Genomic DNA, 15,292 nt, shown 5'->3' with positions numbered 1-15,292 from the left:
TATGTGATCACATATGTCACCACCAAAAACAGGAGAGAATTTTAGACATTTCCCAATGTGTTCTCAAAAGAAGAGCGGAGAGAAAAGCTCACACTGAAACCACAACAGACCATTACGAAGTCACAATAGCCTGACATCCAAAAACAAACACACTGCAATAAAAAAACATGTACTGAAAATACTACAATGGATAATAATGAGTAACTGATGAGATCCCTCTAAACTGTATTCAGGATTACAGAAGTCAAGCTCAAAATAGTCTCCCAAGAATACAGAAGAAATTGATTAATAGGCTAATTTAATGAAAGAAAGGATAAGATATATGGAGAGATGAAGATTTTATCTATAGAAGTAATGTCAGATGTAAAAACAGAGAGAAGAAATAACTTTTTAAAATTAGAAGCAAATGTCTTAAGATGAAGAATTCATTTTGCAAATCCCAAAGCTTAAAAGAGTACCAGACAAAATTATTTAGATGTAACCTAGATAAAATTTTGAATTAGTGAAAAAAATATGCAAGAATACAATCAGAAATAAAGGTAGTGTGCAAGAGAGCAAATATTAGATTGGTCTCAATCTTTATGAACAGAATTTTGAGGCAAAAAAGTATAATATATCTACTCAAGTAGTTATCTTTAAAGACAAAAAAAATTTCTGAAATTAAAACATTCATGTACTCTTCATGAAAAAAACATCTAGAGTATATATATATATATATATATAACCAAAAGATGACATAAACCAAAAATTCAAGAAAGGGAAAATTGATATTATAAAAGAAAGTGGTTAGTGAAATATAGTCTAGTTAACATACGGATTAAAAAATTAATGTGAATGTCAAATTATCAATAAGAGGCTATATGTTGCCCAATGTAAAAGTGATAATTGTCTAATAACTTGGATTTAAAACACCAATTTACAATAAACAGTGGTAAGTGGAGAGAGGAAGGAAGAAGTAAAGGCATAGTAAGTTTCTCATTTCCCAAACACAGGAGTGGGCTCAGAAGAGCCAATGTTACTTTTCTCTTTGAACTCCAAGTCCAAAGTCATCAGGTCAATAGCTTGAAATTGGCCTTGGGGGAAGCATTTACACCACAGAAATCAGCAAATGCTACAAATACTGCTTTTCTTTTTCTTCCCCCTCAGAGAGCCACTACTGTTCCATAGGGTATAGTGAAATAGGTAGTCTTTTTTTTTTTTAGAGTGTAGTAAAACATATGTAAAATTCACAGTTTTAACCCTTTTTAAGCATGCAGTTCAGTGGCATTGAGTACCTTCACGATGTTGTACAATCACCACCACACCATCCATCTCCAGAACCTTTTCATCATCCCAAACTATAACTCTCCCTTACAGACATGTTCAAGGATCTTAGCATATTGTGTCGGAAGCCTTCACCCAATTAGAGTCTTGGTACAGGAGTTGATAAACGAATGAAGAAACATGCATTGAGCACCTGTTGAATGCCAAGCACTGTGCTTGGTACAGTCACAGGCATCATCTTATTAGTCCTCATGAAATATTCTCCACATTAAAATCCTGTATGTACTCTTTGAACCAATACAGTGCACATCAATATTTACATTTCTGAATGATACATGAACTGGCTTCTCTGTTAACTTATCTAGTCTCAATTGGATTGACAACAATCAAGGAGATATGCATATATAAACTGTTCCTATGTTCTTATGGTGGAAAATCCAGGCTCACAAAGGGAATGGGAATGTGTTGAGAATGGAGGAAAAGAGTTCCAAACAATTTCTGCAAGCTCAGAATATTCATATTCACTTCATAATAGTAGAAGGGAAGAGAACAATTGTTTCTGCTTTCCAGATAAGGAGAAAGAGCTGAGTGGAAGAAATTAATCTAGTTGAAGAATCAGCCAATTTCTATTTTAGATTTGAATCTCTGGCTTAATCTTGGTTGAGGTGGTATTTCTGGAGGTGCTTTCATTGCTTTCTTTATCATTTTGATGCTCAGTGTATGAACTATCCATGTGCCTTTCCATGTCTTTCTGCTGTCTTGACCTTCTTTTCTTCTTAGGGGTGATCCTTGTAGATTGTGCCAAACAAGCTTAATCTGATTGATTCACTGTTTTTATGACATTTTATAAGATTACTCAGCCTCGGTGAGATTATTCAGAGAATTCCTAATCCATTCAGAGGTAGCAAACCAAAAAAAAAAAAAATGCTGGAATATATTATCAGGAGGCTGTTATATAACTCCAGTTAATGATACACTGCCTTCCCAAAAAAGGGCTGTAGGGACAGAAGCCCTTAATCCTCCAGAATACTACTAAACTTGGTTTCATCTGGGTGCCAATGGCAATTCTGATTAGCCTGGGCAATTTTTTTTCATTTCCCAAAATAAATATGCAGCCCAGTCTACTTTAAGTGTGAAACATAAGAAACTGGTCCTAGTCTGAGCTCTGTGCTCTCCTGGAGAAGGTAGAAAAGGAAAGTGAACTAGCAATAATTCTCGTAGAAAAGAAAAGCCACTGTAGGAAGCTTTGGCCAAACCTAGGCCAGCTGTGTGGCACCATCTATCCTTGAGGTGTTACTAGATGATGTACCTGTTATGGGCTGAATTGTGTCTCCTGAAATGATATTGAAATATTAACCTCCCATACCTGTGAATGTGACCTTATATGGAAATAGGTCTTTGCAGATGATCAAGTTAAGACAAGGTCATTAAGATGGGACTTTAATCCAATATGACTGGTGTCCTTATAAAAAGGGGGAATTTGACACAGAGACAAACACAGGAGGGATGACGATGCAAAGACACAGGGAGAAACACCATCAACAAGCTAAAGACCACCAAGGCCACCAAAAGCTAAGAAAGGATGCATGGAACAGAGTCTCCCTCCTAGCCCTTAGAAGCAATCAACCCTATTGACACCTTGATTTCCAACTTCTAGCCTCCAGAACGGAGAAAATAAATTTCTGGTGTCTAAGCCATCGAGTTTATTGTACTTTGTTACAGCAGCCCCGGGAAGCTAATATACAGTCATCAAAAGAAAGTATTGATTTAAAACCTGGTTGGACCATTCAAAACCAAACCACTAATCCAGAGGCCTAGCTAAAAAGGCACTCAAGAGTATACTGTCAAAGAAGGCAGGCACCAAATAGAAGTAATCAGAGAAAGTTAAAGGGGCAGAAGGAACAGAACCAGGAATAATCACAAAATCAAAGAGGAAATTAGGTTCACTTTGTGAACATGGCTTTAGTACCCACTATAGGCCAGGCACTGCCTCAGGTGCTGGGGATTCAAGAGCAAATGAGGATTTATTCGTCATCTGCCTCACTAGACTTTTGCAGATGTAGTGTGCCAAGACAGCAAGCAGGGTGTTCTGGGATTAAAGCAGTGGAGAATGCTCACAGAGAATATGCGCCTAGGATTTGGGGAAGACTTCTTGGAAAACAGGATATCTAAGCTCAGTCTTAAAAGATAAGAAATAGGCAGGATGGACCCAAAAATGCCTATTTTCATAAAGAATCCAAGGGCCTCTAGATATTATGTTAAGAGTGTCTAACAAGATACAACTATTTTTAAGAGGAAAAAAGTATAACCTTCATATACACAGTTGAACATAAAACACCATAAGTTTATCACCTTTGGAGCTGGAGAACACCAATCCCGATGTAATAACCAGCAGAAACAGTTGCCACATTAACGAGCAGAGGAGGGGATCCCTGGATGGCTCAGTGGTTTAGCAACTGCCTTCGGCCCAGGGTGTGATCCTGGAGTCCTGGGATCGAGTCCAACATCATCGGGCTTCTTGCACAGAGCCTGCCTCTCTCTCTGCCTGTCTCTCTCTCTGTGTCACTCATGAATAAATAAAATCTTAAATAGATAGTAGAGAAAACCATGGCCAGTAGAAGAAACTGACCTCAGCATTTGGGGACATGAGAACAGGAGGAACAAAACTGCATGTGCCCACTGTATTTGTTCTCAATACACATGAGACACCCCACACCATTGCCATCTTTGAGAACTACCAGGAAAACATAGGAGAACTTCCCAGGGACTCATGACAGCAAGTGTGAAAAAGCCAGAGAAACCAGAGTAAAAATGAACATAATAAGGATCTCATAGTGTTTTTTGTAAGAAGAAAGAATATTTCAAAGCAACTGGGATATACTACCCCCACTCCATCTATCAATGCTGGGTCCTATCTGCATCTTGTTTATTTCATCATCTTGTGTTAATTTGTCATCATTATCACTTACCAATATTCATTTCTTGAAAGCAACCTACTTTGGGAATGATGGCTCCCTACCACAAATGAGGCTGATTTAATGACTGGCGAGTAGCAGTCTAATGGGGATCACCGTGGCTGCAAGCCTGAGCACAGACAGGCGTGGCACAGATCTTTGTGCTGCAGCGCTCTGCTAATTGGGTCTAACGGAGGAGTTGGAGGTATTCTCCTTCTGTTTTCCTAACGCTATTAATGTCTTCGTGAGGTTAATGAAACTGCTAACATGAGCCAACTGTGAATGGCTTCATATATAATATAAAACCATCCATTCTGAGTCTTATCCAAACACCAGAATTACTACTGTTGTAGCTGGTTTTATCTATTAATGTATGTAACATCATCTTTTTTTTTTTCTTTTTTCTTCTAGGAGCCATAATCAAAGACTACTAAGGATCTGATCTGATTCAGAGATTCCTAGACTGGTAGGTGGACACCAGCTGGGGATGTTTGAGACTATCGCCCTGGTTTGGTAGCATCCTTTATGGTCTCTACTGCCCCCTGCTGGGCTGCAGGGGGAGGAGCAGATCTCCAGCACCCCCATGGGAGATGAAAAGCAAGCGGAGACAAGATAAAGTAATGAACATCTATTATTTACTATCACTTACAATGTGCTTTCTAATTTAATACTCACAACATTCCTGTAGGGTAGGTCTTGTTACTGCCATTTTACAGATGAAGAAACCTAGGTTCAAGTAGTAAGCCAAGCCACCTAAGGGCACAGGACTTGCGAGCAGCAGATCCAGGGCAAGGTAGCAATCTGTCTGACTCACAACTGTTGTTACACTCCCACCAGGAGATTGTAGTATAGTGAAAAGTACCCATATTTTAAAACCAGAGAAACTTGAGGGTTTTTTTAATTCCCCAACTCAAGGGCTGTTTAGTGTTTAAGATAAACTTTCAGTAAGTTATTAAATTTATTTAAATTTGCTGAGCTTGGTTTCTTCAACTGTAGAATATGAATCATACCTACCCTGGAGAACTGTTGTGAGGGTTAATAATTAAAGTAGGCAAAACAGGACCTGGAGTATAGTGGCTGCCCAAGAGATGGTAGGTCCCATTTAGGCCAGAGACAGAAGGTGGACAAGGATTAGCCTTCCTATGGCTCAGCAGCTGCTTCATTCAGGTTCTCAGGAGGTTTGTAACTCAAAGCCCAGTCTCAAAAATATACCAGAATTCTCAAGTAATGATGCTGACACATCTGAATAGCTCCTTAACACTTATAAACCACTTCTACACATGTATATTTTAGTTGATCTTCACAAATATGTACCTACAGATGCATAAATATGCTACAATTTTTTACAATAAAATAAATAATTAATTGAGGAAACTCACAATATGCCCAGCATTTAACTAAGCACATAAAAAAATTGTTGAATTTTGTCTTCATAACAATCCCACAGGTTGGTATTATTTTCCCCATTGTCTCAATGCAGAAAGGTTCAGGAATCATCCCAGAAAAACACTGAACTAAATAGCTACGACTTAAACACTGGCCAATCTGACCACAGAGCTCATTTCTCTCAACCATCAGGCTATATTGCCTTCTTCTGAAGTAGGCAGGGTAAGTATTACATTTTTACTATATACAGAGGATAATCTGATTCATATAAAGGTAACCAACTTGTTTAAGTACTCATAAGTTGTACTTGTGAAAATTAGGCCTAAATGGTAACCAGGGGTGTCCAGGAGTAAGTCCCTTGTCTCTGAAGATCATAACAAGGTAAGATGATTATTTCCCAGGTATAACACAGATGACACTTATGAATCAAATAAATTACATGCTTTATGTGGCTCTGAGGTTTTTTTCCCAAACCATTTACTCTATAACCTCATTTCTAATGTAGAGGGCCTCAAAGTCTTAAAACTAAAATAATTTTTTATTAAGATACATTTAAAGCAACATTGGCATGAGAAGGTTCCAGGTGTGTCAGGTTCGCACTGTGACAGCTGGAAAAGAACCTCGTGAAACTAGTCACTAGAGCATTAATATCCAAAGATAAATTCATAATAATGGGAAAAACCAATTATTCACTGAAACTGGAATGAGGAATGAGGTAAGAAAAAAACTATATTATCTCCCTGCAAATATGGCCCAGCACTTTCACTATAAATTAAAATCTATGATAAATCACAAGTAAATTGGATGGACATCTGCAGCAGAAATTAAATTACCAAAGAAAAACTGCACATTTGGGGAATTTTAAGAATATGGAAACCACTGAGATGGCTTTCCTTACAGATTGTTTTACGGATTCATTTCTTATTTAAAATCTTTTAAAGAACAAATGTGATGCCTCCCACTCACTAGCTCCTTTTCAATATGAAGAATTTTCTAAGAACTAGACTGTGAGGACAGGTATCTCCAGCAGTAAATCCAGAAAATGCCACTGTCATAATGTCAGATACGTAAGGACACTGCAACATGGGGACTCTAACACATAACTATAATGTCTACATACAAATTTATCAAGTTGTGGATACAAATCTAAAACTTGTAACCATAACACATAAAAAATCTCAGGTTATAATTATGAAAATAATGAAATCAGAATGGAAAGGCCTTCATAAATATGAACTTCCTCATCTTTAAAAACGGTTTATGTAAAAAAAAAAAGGCTTATGTTTATATATGTCTATATATCCCAAAATGAGTTGTGCATTTAAAATAAACAATAGTGGGATCCCTGGGTGGCTCAGCAGTGTGGCGCCTGCCTTTGGCCTAGGGTGTGATCCTGGAGTTCCAGGATCACATCCCACATCGGGCTCCCTGCATGGAGCCCACTTCTCCCTCTGCCTGTGTCTCTGCCTGTCTCTCTGTGTGTCTCATAAATAGATAAATAAAATCTTTAAAAAATATAAAAATAAATAATAAATAAAATGAATAGTGAAAAATACGAATTAATATTTTGTTTCTTTAAAGTTGTATAGAAAGGGAATGGTTATTAAATTACTTGCAATCTTGCTATTTAAAATAAACCTATTTGTCCCCTCCCTTTTTAATGTTCTTGAGTTTCTGTTATTTTAACTTACACTTTGCTTTTATTGTATTTCCATTTATTCAACCAAGACTTTGAAGGTAATAAAGTGAATTAACTGAGAAAAGTCTGACTTAAACTTTCCTGCTTTGCAAGGAAAGTTACCCTTTCTGTGACCACAGCATAGAAGACACACTTGGCCATTCAGCAGCACTGGGCCAGGAAGTTGCCTGCATCTCATAAACCATTATGAGTCACCACAACATAAGAACAAGACAGAGAAATGGCAAGTGTCCAGCCGCTAAGAAGGAAACCTCCCAGGGGACAAGGGGAGTCCTCTTGACAACCAATGGACGTCCCAAATATCCATCCTCTCCTCTCTAAACCTGTGCCATCTCCCGACCAATTGAGAGGCATGATTTTATCCTATACTCTACTCCCTTCACAGGTTATTATATCTGCTCTTTCACATTCCTGTTGATGGTATCATGTATGTAAGACTTTCTTCTATCCCCAATAGTGAGTCTCTTGGCAAAAAGGCAAACACTGCTATTTCTTTAGTTCTCTTGAGATGTATAGAAACTGGGAGTTAGGAGAGCTCTGTTTAAAAAAGCCAAAGCAGACCCAGGTGCTCTCTATACTCTGGGTTGTACCATAGCCCCTGAAGCGGTTCTTTGTGTCAGAACAAAGCGTTACCTTTCTCCTAGCAAGGAAGCTTTACAGAACCCAGCCAGTACAGTAGCTGTCCACTGGACCAAAGGAAATGTCCAGCTTCAATCTTTGCCAAGTGTATGCTTTTGTCTGGATGAATAAATTCCTCTATTCTAGAAAAGAATGCTGGGGGAAATGCTTTTATTTTCAGAAATCCTTAAGGGGTAAAATCCACCCAGGCAGCCCAGAGAGGGAAATCAATCAGACACCAGAGCTAAGATTTCACTTTATAGTAAGTGTGAGCTGGGAGAGAAGCATGGCAGGGATTCACTTGCCCCCTACATGGTCTCAGACTAGAATATCACAGGGAGCTGGACTGCATTCCATAGTATAGGGCACTCCAGGCCAACCTGAGAAGATTTCTGCCTCAGAACACAGGAAATCTAAACCCAGGAAGCAAGACACATATTTCTAAAGCACCTTCCTGAGCTGCAGTTTATAAAATAGAATTAGTGCTTTTTTCTAATTGTATAACACTGACCAAATATTAATGAATATTATTACCATCTGGAATAAATAGACTAGAACTTAAAAGGGAAATGTGCCAAAGTTGTATGGTGTACTATGAAGACTGGACCTATATTCAGAAGACCTGGGCTCTAGCACACTGCCATATACTACTACATTCCCAGCGCCATCTCTAACTCTCAGTTTCCTCATCTGCAAAATAAAATGATTCAAAAGTTATGAACTGGCAGCCCCTGGGCTGACTGTCCTGAGTTTTTCCAAAAAGTTTAATTTAATGATCTTTATATGAGGCACATGCTGTCTAGGCAACCAGAGCCCATTACTTTTTTTCATCTCATATCTGATCCTCCTTTACACATTTATGATACTTAAATCATAACAACCTAGCCCTAAAGCACTTATGCTAGAAATTTAAAACTCTCAAAGAGTTTCCCAATCTTAAAAAAACCCTACAGATTTTGACCCAGGCAGCCATAACTACATATTCTTGTGTTCTCTCCCTATTTGAATATCTCAGCCTGAGCTGCATTATGAAAATGAAGAAAGAGATAAAGGCAGTCCAGAAGGAGGAAGGAAAAGTATGTTAAAGTATGACACTGAGAAGTGTCATGCCAAGTTGCAGAGATTCAAGCAGTTGGGCATGACTAGACAGGGAGGTAGGGGGAGAAGTAAAGGGAATAGAAAAGTAGAGATGAGAGGCATAATGGCAAGAGACAAATACTGAAAGGAGTTGTGAGAGAAGCTGAAGATCCCGAACTTTGTCCTGAAAACTGAAAAGAGATGGTAGCGGGAGGGGAGAGGGGTCACTGAAGATTTTTAACCTGTTGGATTTCTATTTTCAGTCTCTCTACTCTGCAGGCTGCACAGAAGATGGATAAGTACTTTCCCCATAAGTAATAGAAGTTGGTGTAGAACGAGGGTTCACACTGCTGGCTGCATATTAGAATCACCTGAAAAACTTGTATAAGTGCTACTCACCTAGCCTCAAGCTAAGAGATTTCATTTAACTGAAGGGGAAGAAACGGGTATTTTTTTCTTAAGTGTAAAAACCTCAGAAACTCTTCTCACTCTGAAGTTCTACGTCAAAGAAGGTTCCTACCATCCAAAGTGAAGTGTGGTAAAAAGCGGTTTCCTTTGTATATTCAGACCCCAAATCTGGAACAACATGTGGAAAGCACCTCCAAACAGTTTATATCACTCTTCTTCTTTAAATTGGGTTTTACTCCCAGGCGTATCAAGCTTTTCTCTGAAAAAACACAGGATTATCTCGGAGAACGATTTTAAACTTCTATTTTAGAATTTCACACTACTGAATCATTTAGATGTGAAAGAATTTACCAGCACCTCCTAAACAAATGGAAAACTAATATGAAATCATAGCACATCTATTCACATCTTAGAAAGGATTATTTTTCATCAATCAGCCAATGAAGCATATACGTTAAGCAACTTAATGCTTTATGCATATACATGAAACCTTAGTCTGTGTAATAGTGTCCAAAATAAGTTATTCCAGTCTGGTAGGAAAGCATCTCCCTACTCACTCTCTGCCTCTCTCTTTCCCTAGCCTGAACCTGAAGACAGTCGCCTGTTTGCTTGCTTGCCTATTTCCAAGGCTAATATTTTATTGAGTGCTTCCTACGGGCCAGGCATTGTGCCAAGGACTTTACAAACAAGTATTTATCACCATTAATGTGGAAACTGCAAAGAGGAAAAATAATTCACTCAAGGACACCGAGCTGGTAAGAAGCAATGCTAGACTTTGAATCCAAGTCCGTCCTCCCATCATCACCCCAAAAGGTACGGCCATTTCTCCTTACCCTCTAATCACATCCTGTCACCCACCCAAACCCTCCAAACCCTCGAAGCCTCTACCATGACGTGAGGAGCAGGATTCCACTCTGGGTTCTCTCCAAGCATGTGAAGAGGTGCAGTAGGAGTAGACACACGCGGGAGCCTGCCATCCGGGCCTCACTCTGGGACGATCCCTCAGATCGCTGGAGCAGGGCGCCCTCTGTTGTTTAATGATGTGGGGCCAAAGATACAGATGCAATGCAACGCCGGGACACCTGCACCCCGATGTTTATAGCAGCAATGTCCACAATAGCCAAACTGTGGAAGGAGCCTCGGTGTCCATCGAAAGATGAATGGATAAAGATGTGGTCTATGTATACAATGGAATATTACTCAGCCATTAGACACGACGAATACCTACCATTTGCTTCAACGTGGATGGAACTGGAGGGTATTATGCTGAGTGAAGGAAGTCAATCTGAGAAGGACAAACATTATATGGTCTCATTCATTTGGGGAATATAAAAAATAGTGAAAGGGAATAAAGGGGAAAGGAGAAAAATGAGTGGGAAATATCAGAAAGGGAGACAGAACATGAGAGACTCCTAACTCTGGGAAACGAACTAGGGGTGGTGGAAGGGGAGGTGGGCGGGGGGTGGGGGTGACTGGGTGACGGGCACTGAGGGGGGCACTTGACGGGATGAGCACTGGGTGTTATTCTATATGTTGGCAAATTGAACACCAACAAAAAATAAATTTACAATAAATAAATTAATTTAAAAAATGATGTGGGGTTAAGACCAGGCCAGGGAGCAATCAGAGGGCCTCCTCACGAATTTGTCCCTTATTAACAAAACAACTGTATCTCCCGCTCATAAAGGCAACACGCTCCCCCAAAAGAAGGCTTCGACTCAAAGGAGCAAAAGCCATCCATCCCAGTTTTCGAGACGTTGCCCGAATTCAAGGCACAGAATCACCACGGAGGTCCTGACATTAGTCTCCACCCCCTTCGATTAGTTGTTATTTCCCTGCGTTCACGCTGTTCACATTAAACGGAAGCTTTTAACCTCTGGCTACTGCCACCTGCCAACAGGGTGAGGAGGAACGCCTGCAGGAGGCATTAGAATGATGCTGAACTTGCTACGAAGAATACACAGCCCTAGAGGCTTTCTTTCCCCAGAAATTATAAAACATTTAGAGACCCCTGGGGCAAGTTTACCATAAAATATTCAGCAACATCTGCGCCCTGTTCTTTACTGACAGACTAGACCCAGAAAACATGGCGCCTCTTCCTCACGTGGGCCGCGGGTGGCGGCCGGAAGCGCTGCTCCGCGGGCCTCTGCCTCCATCGCCCTCCTTTTTTTTTTTTTTTTTTCGCTCCAATGGAAATTATTTACTTATTTATTTACTTTAGGTTTTTTTTATTATTATTATTGGAGTTCAATTTGCCAACATATAGCATAACACCCAGTGCTCATCCCGTCAAGTGCCCCCTCAGGGCCCGTCACCCAGTCCACCTCCCTGTGCAGCGCCCTCTTTCTCACACTCAGGCCTTCTCTCCAGCACCTCAGCCGCAAGGCCACCAATACGAGCCGGTGATTAGGTTTGTGCTCACAGCCTCTGCGGGCAAAGCAATTTCTAGCAAATGCCATCCACTGCCCCCCACCCCGGTCCTGGGGGGCTTGGGTTGTGGGCCTCCCCTCAGGAACTTACACAGGTGAGCGGCAAGGTGACACGGTCGCACGAGGCAGGGCACACCCGCCCCTTGTCCCCTGGGGTCTGCGCAGGCGCACAGGCACCTGCGCATGCGCGAGCTTCAGGCTGCTGCAGAGCCGTGACTGGAGGTCAAGGCCTGTGCGTGCGGGAGGCGGCCAGTCGGTAAGTGCATAGTCAACACTTTCTCTGTGCCGGGCTCAGTGCTAGGCTCTGGCTTCCAGTCCTGACCTAGCTGCCTCGTGACCCTAATACCTCTGCGCCCATCAGTGTGGGTTTGGGGATACGGAAGCAGGGTCAGGACAGTCCTCTGGAGGGCTATTTGTTGTAAACTACGTGCCCTTCCTATCACTGAATTCTGGTACACAGTTGCCCTCTCCACCACTCTCGCCTCCTCTCCCCACCTGCATGTTTATTTGGGAAAAAGTTCCTCACAGGATACTGTGAGGTCTGTTCCCCTCAAGAACTACTGGATTAGATTCTTTGTAAGCAAAGTGACCACGCACCCAGTTTGTCCCAGTTTGTACACTTGTTCTCCTGGCTATTAATAACATCCCTTTTCACTCTCGAAAGTGTCCTAGTTTAGGAATGTACGTTATGTGGTCAGCCTATATAAGGTCCTTTCCAGATTTTTTTTTTTTCCTTTCCAGATTTAATGCAACTTTAACCACCCGTATCAAAGATTTCAGGGCTTTTAGAAACTTCTCTACAAAAATCTCTCCAACAATTGAAGAGTCCTTATCAAGGTGTCTCAGCACATGTGTTTCTATTAGGATTGTTCTAGACCCTTCCTATCCAAAGTGTTCCTCACAGGGCAGCCCGGGTGGCTCAGTGGTTTAGCGCCACCTTGGCCCCAGGTCATGATCCTGGAGTCCCACGATCCCTGCATGGAGCCTGCTTCTCTCTCTCTCTCTCTCTCTCTCTTTCTTTCTCTCATGAATAAATAAATAAAATCTTTAAAAAAAAAAAGTGTTCTTCACAGACCAGCAACTTGACTGTCACCTGGAAGCTGTTAGAAATTAGGAGCTCAGGCCCCATCACAGGTGCACTGAATTAGAGTCTGCAGTTTAATAATATCACTGGGTGATTCATCTCTACCTTGAAGTTTGAAAAGCACAGAAGACCAGAATAGACATTTTTCCAAAGAAGACACACTGATGGCCAACAGACACTTGGAAAGATGCTCAACATCACTAATCATCGGGAAAATGCAAATCAAAACCACAGTGAGATATCATTTTATACTTGTCAGAATGGCTAGAATCAAAAAGAAATGGTGAGGATGTGGAGAAAAGGAAACCCTCATGCACTGTTGGTGGGAATGTAAATTGGTGCAGCCGCTGTGGAAAACAATACAGAGGTTCCTCAAAAAAAAGATGAAAAATACAAATACTACATGATCCAGAAATACCATATAATACTAATTCCACTACTGGGTATTTACCCGAAGAAAACACAAACACTAATTCAAAAAGACACATGCACCCCTATGTTTACCGCAGCATTATATACGATAGCCAAGATATGGAAGCGACCCAAGTGTCCATCAATAGATAAATGGATAAAGAAAACTGTGTCTGTGTGTGTGTATGGGATCTTGCCATTTGCAGCAACATGGATGGACCCAGATAATATTATGCTCAGTGAAATAAGTCTGACAAATACCATATGATTTCACTTATATATGGAATCTAAAAAACAAAATGATTAAAGCAGAAACAGACCCATAAATACAGAGAACTAGTGATTGCCAGAGGAAAGGAGGATAGGGTATTGGCAAAATGGGTGAAGGTGAGTGGGAGGTGCAGGCTTCCAGTTATGGAATGAAAAAGTCATAAGGATTAAGAGTACAGCATAAGGATTAAAGTCAATGGTAGTATAATAGCGCTGAATGGTGACATGGTAGTTACATTTGTGGTGAGCACAGCATAACAGACAGAATTGTCAAATCACTATGTTGTACACCTGAAACTAATGTAACACTGTGTGTCAACTACAAAAAATTCTCATTACATGAAAAACACTTTGAAATGCACAGTTCAGAGGTCCACCATTTTCTTTATAAGGCTGGATCATAAATATTTCAGGCTTCGTGGGTCATCCAGTCTTGGTCACAACTACTGAAGTCTGTCATTGTGTTATATAAAAATGAATGAGTGCAGTGTGTTCTCTTGAAACGACTTACAAAAACAGGCCATATAGTTTGCCTATCCTTGGCTGGACCAGTGGTTTCTCAAATGTTAGGATTCATTAGCATCATTTGGGGAGCCTGTTAAAGCTTGCTTGCTGGGTCACACTCTCAGAGTTTCTGACTCTAGGTTTAAGAAAGGGTCTGGGAATTTGCATTTCAAGCAAGTTTCCAGGTGAGCCCAAAGCTGCTGGACCAGAAATCACAATTTAAGAATCACTATTCTAGAGTTATGGTTTTCAACTCTGGCTGTACGTTAGAATTATTTAGGAGTCTTTTTAAAAATATCCTGAGTCTCACTACAGACTAAACAAATTACAATCTCTAAAGGTAGGGCCTGACAGCACTAGTATTTTTTTAAAAGCTCCAAGGTAAAAGGTGAAAGATTTATTTGATTTGAAGAGAAACGCCTGGGTGGCTCAGCCAGTAAAGCATGTGATTCTTAGTTTCGGCTCAGGTCATGATCTCAGGGTCCTGGGAAGGAGTTCTATGTCATTGTCATTGTCATCGTTGTCATTGAGCTCCCCACTCAGCAGGTTGTCTGCTAGTCTCCTTTTCTGTCCCCTCCCCTGGCACACACGCGCTTGCATGTATGCATGTACTCTCTCACAAATAAATGTTAAAAAAAAAATATTCCCCAGGTAATTCTAATGTGCAACCAGGTATCTGCACATTATGAAATTACCTTCTATTCCCTAAATGACAATGGCAATGTGTTAGGAAGACAGAAATGTTAATGAACTAATTTACAATTATCTGTGAAAAACCTACTGGACCTTAACACACAAAAGACAAGTATTTTACAAGGGGATTCCTTCTTAAGATTCTCAAATTGGTAAAACAGACAGTGTGACTAACCACACAATTTAAAGCCTTTGGGTTGTTCAGGGAGAAATTTTCAAGTAAGTAGGAAGAAACATAGGTTATCAGGATTTGCATTCCCACCCTGTTTGTTTCCCATTTCACAAACAACTCAACACAAGTACCAAGACCTGACTCTCAGGTCTGAGCTTGCAGATTAAACCAGCTGTGTGACCTTAGATAATTCTCTTGAGCTTGTGCTTTCTTGACTATGAGAGGGTTTGGCTTGTGTCCTTTCCAGTTCTACATGTCTTTGCTTTATGATTTGCATGTTATGAATCATGACTTTCTATAAACATTTCAAGATTTTTCTCTCCA

General features: G+C 40.4%; 1 protein-coding gene and 1 long non-coding RNA gene across 12 annotated transcripts in view; one reads left to right on the top strand and one right to left on the bottom strand.

Moving 5' to 3' along the window:
- The window catches only part of PLPPR1 (phospholipid phosphatase related 1), a 538,830-nt gene extending 526,835 nt beyond the window's left edge, over window positions 1-11,995 (bottom strand). For 3 of the 10 annotated variants that reach the window (XM_077912716.1, XM_077912717.1, XM_077912713.1), the window contains exon 1: window positions 9,518-9,664. The gene's annotated coding sequence lies outside the window, so the exon portion shown is untranslated. Of the gene's footprint in view, window positions 1-9,517; window positions 9,665-10,293; window positions 10,502-10,633; window positions 10,691-11,431; window positions 11,473-11,925 lie in introns of those variants that run through there. The other 7 variants (XM_077912712.1, XM_077912708.1, XM_077912714.1 and 4 more) reach the window with 7 other exon arrangements.
- Window positions 11,996-12,009: 14 nt separating this feature from the next.
- The window catches only part of LOC144322548 (uncharacterized), a 35,267-nt gene continuing 31,984 nt past the window's right edge, over window positions 12,010-15,292 (top strand). For both annotated transcript variants that reach the window (XR_013388174.1, XR_013388173.1), the window contains exon 1: window positions 12,010-12,090. This is a non-coding gene — a long non-coding RNA (uncharacterized LOC144322548). The remainder of the gene's footprint in view (window positions 12,091-15,292) is intronic.

The sequence above is a fragment of the Canis aureus genome, chromosome 10 (genome assembly GCF_053574225.1).
Source record: "Canis aureus isolate CA01 chromosome 10, VMU_Caureus_v.1.0, whole genome shotgun sequence".
Taxonomy (NCBI): domain Eukaryota; kingdom Metazoa; phylum Chordata; class Mammalia; order Carnivora; family Canidae; genus Canis; species Canis aureus.
Note: the sequence above shows the minus strand (reverse complement) of the source record. Positions and strands in the feature narration are given on the sequence as shown.